This window comes from Neolamprologus multifasciatus, chromosome 19 (assembly GCF_963576455.1).
Source record: "Neolamprologus multifasciatus chromosome 19, fNeoMul1.2, whole genome shotgun sequence".
Taxonomy (NCBI): Eukaryota; Metazoa; Chordata; class Actinopteri; order Cichliformes; family Cichlidae; genus Neolamprologus; species Neolamprologus multifasciatus.
The window spans coordinates 13,201,919-13,223,279 of NC_140457.1; positions in this window are offsets into that span (position 1 = coordinate 13,201,919).

Below are 21,361 nucleotides of genomic sequence, written 5' to 3' on the forward strand. Positions count from 1 at the left end.
GCCAACTCTGTGAACTTTATTCTCCCTTTGTAGCAGCCTAAATAACCCTGAAGCTGCACCCATTCTCTGTACCGTGTAGGATAAAGTTTAAGCCGTGTACTTATATGAGAGTGTTACAACAGAGTTCAAGGTTTTTTTTCTCACAATAAAATTACAAAATATACACTCACCGAACACTTTGTTGGGTACACCCATTCATCTGCTCTTATTTACAGTTTACAGAGAATGGTCTGATCAAGATGAAATACCCAGAGCAGCAGTTCTCTGGGAGAAAATGTCTTGTTTATTACATAGGGCAGCGGAGAACAGCCTCAAACTGATGGGTAGACAACAGTAACTCAAATAACTTGCTATAACCGAGGTATGCAGAAGAGAATCCTCAAACATACAACATCGCAATCCCCAAAGCAGCAGAAGACCGCGCCAAATGCCACTCCTGTCACGTATGAACAGGAAATTCAGGCTAGTTTGCAGTTTGCGCAAGGTCAACAAAATTGGAAACACATTTCCGGGTCTGAAGAGTCGATTTCTGCTTTATCATAAAGAACACGTAAGCATGGATCCATCTTGCTTTCTATCGATGGTTCGGGCTGCTGCTGGTGGGGTAATGGTGTGAGTTTCATCATCCTGGCACACTTAGTACCAACTAAACATTGCTTTAATGCCACACCCTGCCTAAGTATTGTTACTGACCCTTTATAACCGCGGTGCACCCATCTTCTGATGGCTGTTTCCAACAGGATAATGCACCAAAGCTCAAATAATCTCCAACTGGTTTCTTGAACATGACAGTGGAATCATTATACTCAAATGGCCTCCACAGTCACCAGATATCAATCTAGTAGAGTACATTTGAGATGTGATCGAACGGGAGATTTGCAGCTAGATGTGCAGCTGACAAATGCATGGACCAAAACCTCTGAGGAATGTTTCCAACACCTTGTCCTTTCTGAATCACGGCCACAGAGTAGTGGTGTGCGGATCGATATTGAAATATCGATTCTTCCGATACCAGTAATTTATGTTCTAGAATCGATTCTCATATTAAAATATCGATATTTTAGTACTTTGGGGTAAATTTGTAGTTTTTCATTAACAGGAACACAGTGGAAAGAAACTACGTGATTCAGATCGTCTAAAATGGAAGGAACTACTTTCTCTTACGCCTTTCATAGTCACATGCAAAATATGGCAGTATAAATGTGTTTTACATGCGTACACGGAGTCATGTGTGGACATATTTTACCTCCACAAACATCCAAGACGCGGTTTGTGATACATGTAGCAAGACAGTGAGGTGTTGTGGCAACACCACTAACCTCATCAAACGCTTAAGAGCAAATCATATCACAGAATATGATCAGTTTATGTTGAGGCGAACTGAAGAGGAGGAGAGGGACAGGTGCTGCTAGGGCGAGACAGACGTCTCTCGCGGAGTCCTTTAGTGCTGCAGGCAGGCAACATGCTCAAGTAGCGCACAACTTCTTTCTTTTAGACCTTCTTTCTTTTATTTCTATATGATTATTCTGCATTATTAAGCAATAAGAACAAGTAGTCTGATGTCCTGTAATCATTATGCAGCTATATTATTATATTATTATTCCAATTATATAATACAATTATATATTGTATTATGAAATATAATGAAACATTAAGTTTTTGTACAGAGTATCGGTATCGGATCAGTATCGTCAATACCACCCTGATTTTACTTGGTATCATATCGGAAAGGAAATCAGTGATATCGCACATCACTACCACAGAGTTCCAACAGTACCAGGATATACTAGCAAGTATATCCAATAAAGTCTCCAGCGAGTGTATAATACTGTATAGTACTGACAGCTGTAAGTCTGGATAGTTTTGTATTTGATTTAAGCTTTTATTTATCCGCCTAGTTACACACAGACCAGAAAAGTAGAAAATGGATGGATGAATGGATTTGTAGTTGTCTGATACCAGTGTTTACTGGCAGCACAAAGTGCAGTATCCTATAGCAAACAGAATTACAACATAAGCTGTAAAGAATGAAAAGATGGTGTTTACAGTCACTGTAAAAGTCAGTGACTAATACATTGGATTTCCTGTTTCTATATTTCACTAAATGAATGTTTTTAATGTAAAACGGTAGCAGTACGAAATGTCAAGTGCTCACTATCTTATTGCAGCACTGATAAGGTATTACAAGAAAGAGTAAATAATGAGGCTGATATCAAAGCAATAAAATTGGAAACGGTAAGTGTGTAGCATGCTGTATCAGCTGCTGTAATTCCGGTATATGTGTGGAGAAGAATTTCAGTCCTGAGCAGGAGTTTTAAACTGCGCCACCAATGGTCGCAGTTACTGTGATACCAAAGCCAACATCCAAATCTCTTCTTTGGATCTTGGCTTCCTCTTATTGTGCTTCAGTAATGTTACCGAAGGTGTCTAGGGAGGCCAATCCATGACTGATGGTGTTCCATTGTGTGTATTTCTATCCAGGTGTGTTTTCACGGCATGGGCAGTGTGTTTTGGAATCACTGTTGTCCTGAAAAATAAAGCCATTGTCAATCAGATGCTTTCCAGATGGTATCTACTTTTGAATATACTTTTCAGCATTCGTAATTCTATCAGTTACGAATTTCAACACCACTGGCTGAAATGCAGCATCAAACATGACAGAGCCTCCACTGTATTTTTGCAGAGGGCTGTAGACACTCACTGTTGTACCTCTATCCTGACCTTCTCAGTATGTATTGACAATCATTTGAACCAGAAATTTCACATTTGGATTCCTCACTAAGACCTGTTGCCACTGATTTTCAGTCCACTTCTTGTGTAATTTGGCATACCCCAGACCTTTCTTCCTGTTTCCTTTCTCTAAGAATGACTTTTTGACGACCACATGAGAATACCACATCTGGATATTTTGTCCAAAAGATTTCTGAGTCCAAACAGAAAGGCCTAAAGTGCATTGTGGTGCAGTGTATTGTAATTTGACACGAAGTCAAGAAATAATTTTTTTTTAAAAACTATCTTACTTAGATCCAAGCAGAAATAAAACCTGTAACACTGATGTAAGGATATGATACAGCATGGCACAAATGTGAAATACCAAAACCTAGACCTGTATTCCTTACAAAGGGTAGATCTGCTTGTATTTCCTGATGACTGCTAAATCATTGAGAGGAATTTTGGATGCAAACTTGAATAAATATAAAATATATACAACTTCCCCTGCTAAAATATCATGGAGCATATGCAAAATGTAGTAATGGAGTAATAAAATATTAGCAGCATTCTGCTGAAACATGGTGCAAACCTTCACCATACCTGTGATATCACATTATTGACACATCCTATATACTTTGGAGTCACCTTGTTTTTTTTAATCTACAGTATTAACATAGATTTATGATATAATATGTAAGATTTGTAAGATATGTAAAAATGTAAGATTTCCTTAAATAATTCCATATATCCTAGAAAACAAACCCATTATTGAATAGTTCAACATTGGATACATAATTACAGATTTTAAGTACATTCAGAGGCAACTGCTATTGCCTATAGGGGGTTTAAGGGGGTTTAAAACCGACACAAGCTTGCAACAAGTTATTGTTGGCTTTGACCAGAGTAATTCATGGCCACAAGTGCATGCTGTTATTAAGACAGTGATTCTTCTGGCACCGGTAGCACTTCTCAGTTATGAAAACTTAAACCAGTCTCTTAGTCAGTTGACTAAGAATTAGTTCCGTAATTTGTTGGACAAAGACTCAGTTTTTTAGTTTTGCCTCTGTATATCCTCACAGTGGATTTTATATCAAATATTCAAGATGTGACTGAAGTGCAAAATTCCTGCTTTAATTCAAGGGGTTTAAGAAAAGTAGTAGAAGTGATGGACATCACCAAATGCTGTGTTTCCTCCCTTGATGTGCTCATGTCAAATGGTGGAAGTAATTTTAGCTTGTTGTAAGTGATACTTCCTACTCACAATTCTAATTAAGGCAATGAGGCAAAACTGCCCTGAAACTCCTTTAAAAAATAGAGACAAGAGGCCAGCACGAGGGTTCAGCATAGCAGGATAGGCATAGAAAAGCAAGGGAAAAGCAACAAAATGGAGTTCACAAACAGACATAAAGGAAACCTGGGACTGGGAGGCCATAGAGGGCAGATCATGGAGTTGCTTCTTGGAACCAACATCAGACATGAAGGAGATACCACATCCAGCAGCAGGAGACTTACAGTGAGTTACAGCTGACAAAAGATACACGAAAGAGTCTACACCTACAATATGGCTGCAATAATTTTTTAAAGCATTTGTTTTAAAACTCTTGTAGCCATGGATGCCATATACTGTTGGACTGCTAGTTTGATTTCTGCAAATTTTACTGTTAATGCCCTGGTTTGTTTTCATAGTCTTTTATTGTTGGTTTTAGAGTACAGGAATTTTAGAGATTGGAAAGAAATTAAATTTTCTTAACCACTACCCTGATCCTGTTTACTCCTAGGTTACCATCCCCTTTTTTCAGCTGCCTCCACCATATTTGGCATACAATGTGGAATGATTTGGACCATGAGCTTTTTCTCTCTTACTCCATAAATTTCTCTTCCCATCATTCTCGTACTAGTTAGTCTTGGTTTCATCTATCCAAAGAATTTTCGCAAACAGTGCAGGTATTTTTTTATTAATGTTTGCAAAGTCTGGCCTTCTTGTACTTGAGAGTAGCCAGGAGATACTCCCTGTGTTTTCATTCATGAAGGCGTCTCCTGATTGTTGACTTTGACAAGATACGCCTATCTCGTCAAGAGTATTCTTGACTTGGCTTGATGTTATGAAGTTGTTTTTCCCATAGAAATAATTCTGTCATTACACACTTCAATCGTCTTATGTGGTCTTTCAGGCCTTGTGTCTTTCATTTTAAGAATGTCCGACATTGTTGATTTGGCCACTAAAGTTTTTTCTCTCTCCGAGAGGTTTATTTACTCTTTTTCTTTTTCAGCCCAATGATGGCCTTTCCTCACTTGCTCTGACATCTGTTTGGGCTTCATATTTAAAACTACAGAAAAAAAACTATAAAATACAAATGCAACACTTTAAATCAACTTCAGGTATTGTCTACTTTTTTTGTCATGAAGCAACAAGAGAGTAGGCCTCACTTAGCTATTAAATTGCTTGCCAGTCAATTGTCCAATAAATTTTCAGCCTCTGAAAAAGGGAGCTGTGTATAAAAATTGCTGCAATTCCTAAACAGCTAATAAAAATGTTTTGTAAACCCTTTTGATTTAAAGCTAAAATCATCACTGTGTTGGTGTAAAGAGGGTCTTTATCCAACAAATTCTGGCCATAGCTGTATGTCTGAAGCTCCGAATTTGTCTTTTGGGCATTTCTCAGAGACCCATGTAAGAATGCAAATGTCCAGTGCAGTTAGATTGGACATTAGGTAGTCTTTAGTCCATGTGATATTGCATTGCAGCCCATGTGCAAATAGCACAGGGAATAAATACCCTGCTGCATTCAAAAGTAGTGAGTGGGCATCATGTGGACTGCCTCCTTCAGCTCTCTTTAAACTACCCGTAATACATTTCCTGTTGTGAGTACAAGTCTGAACCTGATTATCTCCTGTTGCAAGATACATGTGAAAAAGAGTGACTTTGGACATTTCCTAGACCTGATTTTACAAACAACCAAAGTTTGTCTGTGTCAACTGCTGCACATTCAGTCACCAGTCACTGACATAATATTACCATTATTAATTATCATTTGCCACGTTTTCTGATAATAATTAGATTAGAAGGTTTTCTCATCTTTTAACAACAAGATGAAGACAGCGTAGTGGCAGTAAAAGGTGGCGTGGAGTCAAATCAGAATACTTTCTTTGATATATAAAGACAGGATTTATTCCAGTTCATGGTGGGATTCTTGTTGAAGCAATTTCATTTGTAAGTAGAACCATATTGTCTTCACATAAATACCAATGCCTAGTGTGTCAACTTGTGTGTGTTTTATTATATGTGAGTAATAAATCTTGTAGAGCCAACTTGTACCAGAGGAAAATGCTTTCAATATCAATTATGTCAAGTTGAACATGTTAAGTAGCATACGTGTTCTCTTCAGGATGCAACGTTAGTTTCATCTGTTGACTCTTGGTGGGTCTCCAATCATTGTTGTTATTTGAGATAGATAAATCTCCCAGGAGCAAGCTTAGTGTTGCAATCGTTTTAAAACACAGGCTAATCTAATCATAACTGCAGCAGCAAAAGGAATTTTCCCACTCTGAACTTGATAAAGGGCAAATAACCTGACCCTAACCCGACTCCAAATTTCTTTAGGAGCTATTGTAACACATCAACCAAGAAAACACAGTGCACAGTTGTGTTGAAATTTTTGGCAACAGTACGTAAGAATGAGCTCAGGTAGTCAATAGAAAGATTGTTTCAAATGCAGTGGTTCAGTTCCACTGTCATTTTATCTGCTTGTCTGTCTCACCACAGAAACTAGTGAATAAATACTCACTCCACTGTTATATCTGTGGTCACCTGTTGATTTCTATGTGGCCCCTTGTGATGTATTCTATTGTATTTCTATTGTTCTGGAGAGTCTGGGTTTGTTCTTCGTCATTTCGTGGCTTTTTTGTAAACTTTGTTATGTTGCCACTGAAGCATCAGCCTCGTTAGCAAGCTGGTGAATGGCACTTTTACTATTCATTCTATCATATTTACTAAACCCAAGCCTCAAAACTCTCCTTTATGCGCACAACACATCTGGTTTCCTAGGACACTTGTGGTTGCCTAGGAATGATGTTAGGTTTTACATAGTGATGACATCACCCCCGGAACAAGGACAGTTTTCATGTTTGAGAACCTGCTTTTATTGCGATGAAAATGCTCACAAAAAATTCAGGAACCGATTCCAACATAGGCCCCTTGTTGGTGGAAAAGCCTCAGGGGTGAAATGGGATCGGGCCCCATAGAACCCCACAGTGCGTGTGTGCGTTCGGATGCACATGTACCTGTATGTGCACGCGAGCATGTGTGTATGTGTGTTTGAATGAAATTGTGTGTGCAGTGCAGATGAAAGTGCGTGTGTGGGGTGTATATGTGTGTATTTGTGTCTATTCCCGCCAGCCTTTAATGGGGATCATGTGTGGAGTCAGCAGCACAGACGTACAAAAACATGCTAACCCCCACCCCCCATGCACGGTCCGCATTAACACCCGTACACACACGCAGACACACAGACACGTGCACACAAAAATGCACACAGAGCGTGCCTCAGTCAGCGAGTTAAGAACAACTCCTAGGGGAGGTAAAGCACCAGTTTTTGTGTGTGTGCGTCTGTGGGTGTGTGTGAGAGTGGCAGAACACACACTCTGTTTCAGAAGGATGGGGGATGGTGGGGGGGTGGAAGGCTAAGGGGGAGGGGAGAGAATGGGGGGGGGGAGTCGTGCAGAGAGAAAGGAGAAAGATATGGGCAGCGAGCAAAGGCAAAAGGATGGAATGGGTGTGTGTTTATGTGTGTGCGTGTGTGTCTGCGCGCATGTGTGTGTGTGTCTGTGTGAGCAAGCAGCAAAAAAGAAGGAAAGGGTGTAGAGAGGGAAAGAAAGCTGAAGATGGACAGGGAGGATAGAGCGAATGGCTGAGAATATTTGAAAAAGAGAAAAGGCGAGAGGTTGAGGGGCCCATTGCAGGGGGGAGAGGAGGGCCTGTAGTTTTGGCCAAGGGGCAAGACAGTCAACAACATATGCATCCAAACCTCCAGACAAACCTCTTCATCGAGGACAATAGCACAGAACAAGAGCTATGAATCTCATAAACCCGCTCTGCATGTGTGGAACAACTACAGCTTCCTCCAATGCTTTTGTGTTAATTTGTGAGAGCGCTAATGCTGACTGTTGACTCTTAGCAGCTTTGGTGCTGTAGATGCAACCAATGGGAACATGAATACACCTTGAATGACAAGATTTATTTTTTAATGTCTTACACGCCTCTTGGAGTAAGAATGTTGATCCCCCCAAAAATGTAAGAAAAAATATTTTTTAAAGTCATGATCAAGCTTACTTTGATTTCGACTGCAAGCACAGGTTTGGGCAATAAAAAGAAAAAAAAACACCCTTTCACTTGTTTGCTTTTAATATTTTTACACCTTTTTCTGAGTATTATTGTATATATTTTAGTATTGATTTTTTAAAGATCTCTTATTCAAAAAAGCTCAAAATGCACAGTTAAGAACCCACCCATACATTCATCCACCCTCACGGTTTGTGGTTTTTTCTTTTTTGTTTGTTTGTTTAAAGCCCCAAATCATCTGTTAAGGAGATCAGTCAGAGCTTTGACTCAGTCGTATGCTCTGATAATGTGAATGATGTTGGTCAAAATTTGTTCACCATCACTCATATTTCAGACACTGAAGTTGTTAAACTAATTACAGGATTAAAACAATCAAAAGCACTTGATGTATATGGTATTAACACAAACTTCCTAAAGGAACATATGGATTTGCTTGTACGTCCAACAACTCATGTTTTGAATATGTCTTTCGAACATTCCATTGTTCCAACAGATTGCAAAATTGCTGCAGTTACACCAATTTTCAAAGCAGGTGTGAAGACTGACATGGCTAATTATCACCCCATAAGCATACTCCCAGTCGTATCTAAAATAGCTGAGAAGTGGGTGGTTAAACTCCTCACTGCTCACCTAGAAAACACCCAACCCTCATTACATCCATTGCAGTTTGGCTTTCGGGCACATCACTCCACAGACACTGCCCTGTGTATGTTAGTGGAGAACTTGAAGAGCTTGCTGGACAAGAGTCCCTGTGTTGGAGCTGTATTTTTAGATCTGAAGAAGGCTTTTGACTCTGTAAACCATCAGATATTGTTGTCCAGATTGACTCAGTTTAATATCTCCAGTCAGGCTCTTCAGTGGTTTGCCTCATATCTCTCACACAGGAAACGGTGTGTGGTGTTGGATGGGGTTAAATCTCCATATTTAGACTGTGATACAGGGGTTCCTCAAGGATCTGTTCTTGGGCCCTTATTGTTCTCTCTTTTTATCAATAACTTACCTGAAGTCTGTCCAAATATATTTGCTCAAATGTATGCGGATGATGCAGTTATATATACGCAAGCAAATAGTGTCCAGCAGGTGGCAAAAGATCTTACAGCTGCTTTAGCATTAATGCATAGCTGGCTGGAGGACTCATGCCTAATGTTGAACACCTCAAAAACTGTCTGTATGTATTTTTCAAAATGCCCCTTAAACTTGACACAGTCAAACATATTCCTGGATGGAGTAGAGCTTGAATTAGCACCAGAATTTAAATATCTTGGGGTCATTCTAGACCCAACATTATCCTTCAAGAGTCACATAAATAAAGAGTCCCAGGTACTTAAATTTAATAATCGAAATTTTAATCATATACGTAATAATTTAAATATGAATGTTGCAAAAACTTATTTTTACTCAATGATCATCTCTCATATGGACTATTGTTTGACGTCCTGGTCACTTGCTTGTCCAACAACACTTAAAATTATTGAAAACATTTATAAAAGAAGTTTAAAACTACTTGACAAAAAACCGACTTCCCACCACCACTGTCATGTGTTAAAAAAACATAAATTACTGAACTTCAATAACTTAGTGAAACTTAAAAGAGTGTGTTTAATATATAAAGTCTTACACTCCCTTGCTCCGCCACCACTAAAGCAGTTCATTAGGCATAAAGAAAGCTCAGACAGGACCACTCGAGCTACAATCCGAGGAGACTTGTTTATACCCCACAGACGGACAGCATTTGGGCAGAACGTCCTCTCTGTTAAGGGTGGCCATCTGTGGAACAGTCTTCCTCAACCTGTTAGAGAATGCTCGACATTCAATTTGTTTAAGGCAAAGGTTAAAAACTGGTTATGGACAAATCAAGTGTGTGATCATGTATGAGTTGTATAGTTTTAATGTTTTATTTGGGAACAGAATGGTGTGTATGTGTAAGTTTGGTGATGGAGTTTTTATTATGAATGAATGATAAATTTTTATGAATTATTGTCTATTTTTTTATGTTTAAGGACAACAGATGGAAATTAGCCTTTGGCTATAATCTGGCATGTTTACATTCATGTAATTTACATTTATGTTCATTAACATGCACTGTCCTAAATAAATAAAAAAAATAAAATAAAAAAGTTACAGACACACTACTTTACAACTGTTGTTGTAGTGTTCAGGACTTCAGTAGACATAAAGATTGGGCAACACATATCTCTTGTAGTCTCTATCCTATTTACTGACACTGAGTTCTGAGTTAAAGGTGAGCATGTCAGACATATGATGAGAGAATATTCTTTGTTGTGATGCAACTAATGTTCATTGTTCAGTGCTAACTCATTTTATGGCAGTGTTGTCCAATTCAGAAATAAAACTTACTCTAGCTGGTAAATGCTCAACTGTGTTCACACGGTAATTGCTCTCATTTTGTCTCCAGTGCTGAACACAAAGTGTATATTTTGTTTATTAGAGCTCTTTTGCTGAAAACCTCAATCTTCCACCACTAAGATGTGAATCAAACCCATACAAACAGCCCCCCCACCCCCAAAAAAATCATAAATGTAAATGTAACTGCAAACACTGACTATATATTAAACATATAATAGCTGTGATTAGACATTTACCTTAAACCTTTTAATACGTGCTGCTGAAGGTCTTCTCATTAGTGATCACCATTAACTACAACTGATAGTTTCTGTTTTCATAAAAACGATCAGTTTGACAGCACTCATTGGATTGAATAATATGCATAACAATAGGAAAGCCCAAGTAACTGAAGGTCTAAGCAGGAGAATTGTAGATTTACACGTTCTAAAATACTGCAGATTCCAGTATCATCAGTTCAAACAACTGTACATAAGTACAAGTTATTCAAATGCATCATCACTTTGCTAGGGTCTGAAAGAAGACCCAAACTGTCACCGTCCAAGGAGAGAAAATTGGTTAGGATGTGCAGGAACCACCCAGAAACCATCACTGCTCAAGCCTAGCGGTAATATATTGCTGTGTTCACCACTTAGAACAAATAGAGTGAAAGAATGTTGTTGGTGGAAAGCTGGTAAAATATTTAGATGTTCAGATTTGTTCATGTTTTAACTCTGTGTCCGCTTTAAATAAATTCTGCAAATATGTCCTGTGTCAGTCAAAAAAATCTATACGTAATTTTATGACTTGGCTTTGCTTCATCTCTAGTGTAACAGCAGCTAAGGTTTATGGTCATCAGTCTTTAGAGCACCAATCCGGTGGAATAAACATGACTTTTAATTTAAAATTCTCCTCTGTTTGTATTGCAGAAAGAAAATGAAAGAAGACAAAATAGCAGCAGTAGACCCGCCTAGTTTATGACTCAATTTGGTTATAAAATGAACAAATATTTGTAGTCATTGACCATAGACTGTATACACAAGATACAACAATGACAGCACCTATTGACTTGTGGGATAGCATTTAAAAAAAAAAGGCCTGAATCAGAGAGCATCTCAGGATCAATGGATATTCTGACTGTAAGCCAGCAGATGAGGACACTGTACTGAACTTGAAGTGTCACAAGGATGCTTAATAAAGTCAGTTAACGGGATATCCTATCTTATGGCAAAAAAAGAAAAGCTGGACATCAATGAAACAACAAATTGTAAAGACAGTCGATTGATCCAGAGACCTGTTGTGATCCAGGGCCTTCTGCGTGGTCAAACTGCAAGGACTACAGGACCGACAGGTTGTTCAGTCAGTGAGAGATGTCCAAACAGTTACAGTATAAAACATGTGAACACCAATCTTACTACATTCAAAAGTGTTCAAATACGACTATATCAGAAAATCGAGACCGTTCATATGCCATAACTTGTTTTGATCAGCCATTTATCCCACACAATTTTCTCCTGTGAATTATAATGAACTATTCACTGTATCAGTGTTTATCTTACTCTAAATTATCAGTATCTATGTCCGTATTTTGATTTGGGGTCATTGTTCATAAAAGTAATGTATTACATATTACTTGTTGCTGTTCCTACAAGTAATGCAGTATGTTAATTTCTCGCTGGAGAAAGTAATTTGTTATACTACTTGCTGAGTTACATTTGTGTTACTTCACAAAATGAACTGAATTGCACTGGCAGATAATTACAAGTTAACGCCATAAAAACTAAAGTAGGCTACAGTTCCACATGCAAACAGAAATCCACAATTCACAAAATTATTTTAGTGTTTACACAAACACAACAACACAAACCAAAGTTGAAAACCAGCTCAGAGAGACATGAAAACGATTGTCACAGTGATTCTACTAAAAACGAGGTAAAGGTATAAATGGAGAGTACAATGACGCTTACCACTGACTTTGTTACCTGCTGATATTGTGTGGGTTGGGATCGGCATACACTCAGCTTCAACAACACTCTGGGTTTTTCGCTATATTTTGCTATAGTTTCATCTAATCTAATCTAATCTAATATTTGTGTTAGCATGCTAACACTAAGCTAACGCAAAGCTAGCCAAAGTATTGTTAACGCATAGCTGGTCAAAAGCTAGTAATGCAAATGTAACTCAGCAAGTAGTATAACATTGTAATGTAGCTGTTTCTGTCCTGAATGCAGTTTGCACTTCACTTCACTTCAAAAATCAAAGTCATGTCCATATTCCCATTCCTCAAATGCATTTTCTTCCTCCAGCAAACTAGCATGAGTGCGCAAAAAGAAAAGGGTATGTTTGTTTGATTTTTATTTCCCTTTTTCAATCTGCCCGGAATGCAGGTAATACGAGTTGTGAATGTAAAGTTTTAACATCGGGATCTGTGGAGTTCTTTTAGTGTCGATTTGATGACCTGCTTTTGACTTTTTGTCTTTGTCTTCATTTTTAGCTGTGGAGGTTCCAGCTTGGCTGTGACAACACAAGCGATTCATAAAAAGTGCTGAGCATCATCGTCATCATCATGAAAACAACATCATACTTTTACAGTTACAGTTGTTAATATGTTAACAGCTTTTAAAGTCTAGCGACATCACAACGGTCAATTTTGAAATGAATGGAGAACACCCATCCTCAATCTTAGAAGGTGACAGAGAAACAGTCTTTAGTTACTCTACTAGCTGAAGGAAAATAACATCTGTAGACTGTCTGTGCAGCCAATTATACCACCACACACTCATGTTTGTCTCTGATAAAAAAAAGAAGAAGAAAAAAGGTCTTGTAACTGTTCAAACGTTTTTGAGAGGACACACAATCTGGATCCAATTTGACATCCAGGGCAACATATGTTTCTGTCGCAAGCTTTCAGGTCAAATGTAAATAGAAGACTGTGAGCACTTCATGTTGTGAATTCTTCACACAACGGCAAAAGCAAAACGAAAATAGCCAAATCCATACCAAATGCATGACTTATGCTTTTGTGGAATACTGAATGAAGCGATGTCCTCAACCATAGGTGAAAAAGTTCTATGTTAAGGGATCTTAACATATAGCTCCAAGTGCTTTACCAAATTTACAATATGCTCATGTACTATCAGAGAAAAAATACATTTACAGCTGAAATCTTCATAAGTTATGTAAAGGTAATTAAAATGTTCCGCTGACATCATCCACAATACCAGCTGGTTCGTCACCACAATATCTGATTATCAGAAAAAACTCACCACACTCTCTGAGGACAATAGGCGCTGTATTTTGGAACATTTGACTCTAGAATAACTGCTGACAGCACAGGAAGGAACAGTTTTTCACACTACTTAAAATAAATCGGGAAAGAAACATACAAAACAATATGCATTTGACATATGTAAATATTTGTTGTTGTTTAAACTGCTCTGATCTTCCTGTTACGTGGTGGCTTTCCTTCAATCAGTGTTGGGGGATTTCTGTGCTTAAGTACAGAGCAGATGGATAAAACCTAGACGTTTTTTTTTTGTTTTGTTTGTTTTTTTAGGTCCCCTGACCTTTTGGGCTGCTGTGTCAGTTCAGTAAGCCAGCTTTGACTATCCGCTGTCAACAAATAGGTTCGACATATCTTTGAATTTCTTTATAGATACCACAGAATCTTTAACCAGCTCTATCCTTTCAGTTTTACTACACTGAATATTATGAAACACTCAAAAAAATGACCAAATACTTTCCTTTCCAAAAGGTTATAAGAACTGATTTTAATAGCTGTAAGCATAACTGAACCTAGCATTTTTTTTCTTTTAGAGGAGCAGTAACAGTGGACTCCATTGTGGTAATTACAAAACACTGATCATGCTGCAAGCTGTGCTTGAACTTCAGAAAATGGTTTTATTGTTGGACCAAAGGTTGTGCCGGCATTTGTGATACTTGTCGTACTCGACCAGTTATAGAAATCTGTAAACCCACTCAAAACGCTTTTGAGTGGATTTGCTTATTTTAATGTAGTTTTAATTGTTTGTCAAGCCAAGCATCAGAATGGGGAAGTAAGGTGATTTCAGTGACTTTGAATGTGGTATGGTTATTGGTGCCAGATGGGCTGGTCTGAGCATTTCAGAAACTGCTGATCTGCTGAATTTTTTCCCACACAGCCATCTCAATGGTTTACAGAAAACTCAACCCAAAAGAGCACATTTGGGATGTGTGATGCCATCATGTCAATATGGATCAAAATCTGAGATGAAAGTTACCTTTTTGAATATATACCAAGAAAAATTAAATCGGTTTTTAAGGACAAAGGGGCTCCAACCAGTGCTTGCAACATGTACATAATAATGTGGTAAAAGTAAATGTTTACAGGCACGTTGATCTAACTTTTGCTGCTTATCTGAGTCTCATGTAGTTTAAGGTGCACTCAGTGAAAAGAAACCTCAAATTCTCACATTCAAGTCTGGTTGCATAAATGATTCACAAACAGTGCAAAATAATTTGAGGGTAATGGGTCGATTGTTGAACTTTGGGCAGAGCCTAGACTTGGTATTTCCTTCTGCTTTCCCATACTAAGCTAAGCTAAATACTTCCAGACATTAGCTCTACATCTAGACCCAAGAAATAAGGGACTACAAAATGGCACTGGTCTTCTAGTGCAACATACTTCCCAAAATGTTGCCCTTAAACCTTTGCTGTCGCATAGCAGGCGTTGTGCAGTCTCAGAGATAAAAGCTAACACAGTTTTTCTGAGAACTCTGAGAACAGTTTGACAAAAGCCCCCTGCATCTGAATAAAGTGTAAGGTTATCAACTTGCATGTTACTGGTTCCAGTGTGACTTTTTCTCTGTGTGCATATTTTCACATGTCACTCCCTGAAGGCATGTTGCTGTCAACCATGGGAACTTGTGTGTCTAACTGTAAGTCCACAGTCCCGCTCTGTCAGAAATAGGCCGGGTTGGGTTAGAAAATGTTTCATAAGCTTAGACTGACCTCCTTCTTCTCTGTTTCTCCCTCTCTGCCACCCCTCACAGCCCTCCCAGTTTCTCTATCTTCTTCTCACCTAAACATTAAAACAGTCAATGCAAAAATAGTATCGTATACTTTCACCATATGCACCCCAACATCTAAAAAGCCTACTTTTCATAGCGATTTCATTTCACTGCTGCATATTCAAAGTTCTTCCTTTCTTTCTTCATTTTTAATCTCTCACAAAAGTCTCCGTTCTCATTAATATTTCCTGCATTCTGTTTTCTGATAGCTTTGTGCTCCACGAATAATAGTCTTCCTACTAAACTGACTGAGGGAGGTGACTGAAATACTTGAATTTATATGACACTACAGTATGTTCTAGTAAAAGTCTGCACGTTGGTGTGCGAAGGTGCGTGTGCGTCTGTGTGTCTTTACACAGATGTCTGCGAGAGTCTCTATCCATGCGTGCAGTTGCCAGTCTGGATATCCATTTGCATGTGTGTGTGTGTGTGTGTGTGTATGACTGTGTGAGCATGTAATTGCATGCATGTGTCTCCGTGTTTGTCTCCATCTACCATTTGACTGCCATCTGAATCTGTGGCACGTATAGCAGGAGAGCTATGAAACAGCAGAGAGACAGACAGGCGGAAAAGAGGAAAGGAAAAGTGTACTTGTGTGTGTGTGTGTGTGTGTGTGTGTGTGTGTGTGTGTGTGTGTGTGTGTGTGTGTGTGTGTGTTTTTCTTTTTTTCGGGGGGGTTGAAGGAGACAAGAAGTAGGGAACAAGTGAGGAGGAGAAGGATGAGAGATGAGGACAAGGAGTAGAGGAGAAAGAGAGACGGGGGAAAGATGTGAGCATGAGAGAGTAAGACAAATAGAGATACAGAGAGAGAGAGAGAGAGAGAGAGAGAGCGAGAGAGACAGGCTCGGAGCAGGACGGGTGGGGGTGGGGAGTGGGGGTGTGGTGGGGGGGCATCAGCATACAGAGGCAGTCTGTGGTCTTCCAAGCAGCAGCAGCAGCAGTAAAAATAGGGGAGAGGAAAAACAACGATGGTTTGAAAGATTAAATTCCTGTTGGAATAGGAAGTGCAGAGAGAGGGAAGGGCAGATACCGAGGCAGGCAGTGGGGCTGCTGGGTAAAGGTACTGGTTTTGGCTTTAGTGCAGATATTTTTAAAGGAAAATTCCACTATAAAATACTCACACAGCCCCATCTAGCATGCTGGATGCATGTTACAAAATGTAATTTCACTTAGTCCTTTGCAGGCACGGCTTAAAAACCCTTATTTGGACTAAAATTCCTGTGATTTTTTTTCCATGCAATTTTTACACAATTTAAAGTCTTTTAGTGTTTACTTTCCCCAAACAGCTAATGAACAGAGCTTATATATGTCTACCCTGAGCGTATAGAGGAGAGGCTGGGTGGATTTGTGTGGCCTTTCAGCCTCAGCTTGAACTCTTTTATTTATTGTGAAGTGATACGACTCTGGGTGGGGTAAAACATTATTACGCAACTTAAAACGCTCAAATTTCACAGCGAATGAATTTGCATGTATTCATGCCCGCTCATGTTGCGGCAGTGCCAGTTAATTTTGGAGCTTGTCGCATAAAAATTCAATTCATACGTCACCGAAGAAAACAAGACCACAAACTTTCCATTTTTTTGTTAACTAAGCATACCACATTTAAACCTGTGTCATGTTTATTTGTTTATTTGTATATTCTAATTCAGTAATTCAAGTGGTCTAAGAAGCAACTAGCTTTGCCTGTCTCCTCTGGGATTTCAAGTTTTCTTTCATTCTTTGTTTTTAAACCTGCAGCAGGTGAGCAGTACAAAAAATTATTAAAAGCAAAACCTCAGCAGTGACTTGTTTTTAGCGCAGAGGAAGCATGTTTGTCTGTGAAGGGTCTCCGAGAGGAGAGGGGTGAGCTGCAGGAGGAGGGCTGTCTGTCACGTTCTCCATTATTTATTCATTCATTTATTTACTGCCTTTTCCTATATTTATGTGACAGTATCTAAATGAGAGACACATTTTAAAAAAGGACAACATCTTTGTATGTCTGTGAAGGGAGAAGTCAATTGTAGATGAAAAGCTGCGATAGCATAATTCAATAACACAACTTTCTCTCTCTTTTTTGGTCTTATTTGATTACTGGCGCTCTTTTTTAGCTTGTCACGGGTCATTTATGTCGACATGTTGCGAAAATCGAGTAGAAAGTGGGTTTTTTTCTGGAATCCTTTGACCAATTTCAGAGGCCTGCAAGTCTTATCTAGTTATTTACTAAAGTTTAATAAAAAGGAGATAAAAACACACTTTCTGTTCTGTAAATCATATGAAACCTCAGTCTTGTGCTACGTACATCTATTTCATTCATAAATAACACTGATGACAGAAATCTGTTGAAAGGTTCAACAAACTGCTTAAATAAGCATCACTACATGGGTAACATAAGGTTTAACTTACCTTCATCTAGTTTAATAGTTAATAGAGTCCCTGAAATGTCGACGGTGTTCTTACGTCTTCTTGTTATTTGCAACAATGGGTTGGATTCGTGACTTAAATTGATATCGCAGAAGAAAATCGTTTTTTTTTCCTGCATTAACTCACAAAGGAAAAAGCCTGTTCTGACAAAAGAAAACGGTGGGGAGGGGGGGAGGAAGGAAGTGATTGCTAAGTGTTGGAAGGAGTCCCATATCTCTCTTAGAAGCCAATGAGCTCTGATAGAGAAATTCCAACAAACCGACTGATTGGCACCGCAAAGGATGCCATTCAATTAGAAATGAACATGTGAATGGAATGCTTCTGAGAGGGATCTGGAGTGATGAAAAATACAGGTTTGGCATGATTGAGCTCAAACCTGTTTGGGGATTGCACGTGTGTGTATGTGTGTATGTGCAATCTCCCTGATAGGATAGGGGCTTCGTTAGGGTAATTACAGCTTTGCTATGTAAATAAGCCTGTCATAGAGGAGAAAGACACACCCACCTCTTTTTCAGACCCAATTAACCTAACTCCCCTGGAGTTTACATACCTAGCGCTCTCCAGAACACACACGCGTATACACACAGATAAAATCCATTCCAACACTACTGCGTGCACACTTGTCTACACTTATGTTAAGGGCGAATATAGTTATCGGCGAAGTCTTCCGTGCTCCAAACTTTTCCATTTCACACAGAGCCAGTCCTAGACACCAGGCAACGCAGTATGTGCGTGCGTAAACTTGAGAGCATTTGTGTGTATTCGATCCTGGGCGAAGCAGTAGACTACAGCTAGCCAGGTGATATCTGTATGCATAAGGCATCACCCCAGGCTAACTGGCTGCTGGAGCTGTGGTGAGCAGCATCTATCATCTCAGGGCGCTGATGAATGTCTGTCCTGAATGGCTCTGTGGCGTAGTGAGGGGAGCAGAAAGAGAGAGCACAATATGACTCATGGTGGAAGGAGAAAGGAGGGAGGTGAGGGCTGGTGGTGGTGGGGAGGGGGGGGGGACAAGGTGGAAAGATGAGGGAGAAGGGCAGAGGGGGAGGAAAAAGGGGAGGAAGACAAAGACGAGGAAAGAGTGGGAGCGATGAAGAACAAGAAGGCAAAAAACACAAAGACAGAGAGGGAAAAGAAAGTGAAAATGCTCAGTGAGACTGCACAAGAATGTAGGGATGCAGATGCATCGGAGGAGGGGGGGGGGGAAGTAGAGGAAGTGGCAGAAGAAGGTGAGGGGCGAGGAAGACGCGGAAGGTAGAAGAAGCAGAAGAAGGAACAGAAATAGGAGATGGAATGGAAGGAGGGTGGAGAAGCATGAACAGGAAGAAGTGAAATGGAGGAAGAACAGGAAGGGGGGAGGAGAACGCGAGAGAGACAGAGATAGAGATGAAGGATGTGGGTGCATGGGGAAGAACAGAGGGAGATAGTGGCAAGAAGGCATTAAAGTGGGTCAGAGGAGAGCAGGATGATGTGGAAGAGAAGGAAAGACAGAGAGGAAGATAAAGAGAGAGAGAGAGCAAGAGAGCATGTTGGGAGAAGCAAGAAAGTGATGGAGAAAGGATGGAGTGGAAAGAAAGGGAGGATAATGGTAGTTCAGATGACAGCAAACCCAATAATGCACCAAATAAAGATTGACATATGTTGTGTGGTGCGTGGACTAAATGCAAATACATATAAATGAACCCATAATCTCTGCCAAACAGAAGAAAACTAGTCAAACCAGGAAAAAAAGTTGTTAAACACAGCTGATCCGTAACAGGAACTGTTTTTATGAAATTTCAGCTGCGATGTGATCGGACAATTTATATTTACCATTTTCTGTAAAACATTGCACACCATTGTTGATGCAAGATGTAACATCAGCTTGGTTCCAAATCACCCTGATTTCATTTCATCCAATATTGAATAAAATTATCATATATAGAGGGAAAGCACGAGGACAAAAGCCCAACAGCCTTATCTGCATTTGAAACGGAGAGACAGACACACAATACGCAGTGACGCTGCTTGTGTTTATTCTCTGCAAAAGAGGAAGAGCCAGTGTTCCCGGGGATCATTGGGTTCTTGGATCAATATTGGTGCTATGATGAGACAGTGATAGAGTTTGTGGTCTAGAGCTTAAAAGATACCTACACCATCACTTTCTCACTTTCCCCTTCTCTCTCAGAGTTCGTCAGCACTCAGCTGGCTAAATTTGAAAATGCATATTCTTCTTCCTCTTTCGGCTCTCTGTCCACACTTTGACACCCTTCTTTTATAAAGTCATTACCCGAGTAGAAGAATCTGAAAACAACATCTCATTTCAAAGTAGTAGTGCTGAGCAATACAAACTTTGCTATTGATCCGAGTACTGCCAATACCAATACTGATACCCGTACCGATATTTTTAGCCCGTTACGGTAGCTTATGTAGGGGAAAGCAATGTGCTGCGATTCACGAGATGAATCGTCATCAATTTACTTAAATCGGTACACATTTTAATGACCACCGTGATTTACGTGTTCTACAATAATTAGTTAAAACAACAAAACACACCTTTTAGTTTTTCTTGTATTTTAAAACGGTTTCTTTTTTTGGAGACCCGGAATGTAAATGTTGTTCTGTTGTTTAACGGTGCAATTGGCCATAAATAATATTTGGATGTGACAATTATTTAACACAATTCAGTGGGCTACACACTGAACGTAGTATCGACACTATCATACTAGTATCGATCTGATACCAATACCAGCGTTGGTATCAGTAGTGTCGATATTTGGAATGATCTGCCCGACTCTAGGAGAAGGAAACTTTTTGAAGACCTTCCCGTGTTTGCACATGAAAGCAGTCTTTAGCTGGTTTATTGCAAACATTACACTGCATGAAAATATGAAACCATTAAGCTTAAGACAAATAGCAGTCCACAGCTAAGTGTCCATAGGTGTCCAGTTATATTTGAGTGAGTTTAAATAGGCTGCAAATAAATGTATTCTTATTGTCACTGTATACTGTATGTCCCTTGGAAAAATCCCAACACTCTTATGTGTGTTGCATCACTCAGTGTTTCTTTGTTGCTATGTTACATTCACTAGTTCACAGAGGAAAAATGTTTTGGTCATCCATAAAAATGATGCTCCTCGCTAGTGTTTTTCATCTGTTGTTCCTCTGTTCTTTCATATAATGTCTGTTCATCATGAGGTACATGCTCATGTAGAAAAAAAAGGCTTACCACACATACAGAAATATTTCTCTCTCTCCCACCCTTTTCTCTCTCTCTCTCTCTCTAACTCTCACGCACACAGAAATTCGTGCGCCTGCCTCCGCGCATACACACTGCGCCGTGCGCGCAGGCGTGCACGCCCGCAGACAGTCAGCTGTGTCCTTCCCACAGCTAGTAGCACGAAAACAGAACACACTGCCTGTCCCTGCCTTACACACATATATACACACAGACCCATGTGCACACACAAACTCTAAAACAGCCCTCTACACACTCTTAAAGGGACATGACACAAACTAACGCATTATATATCAAGCGCCAG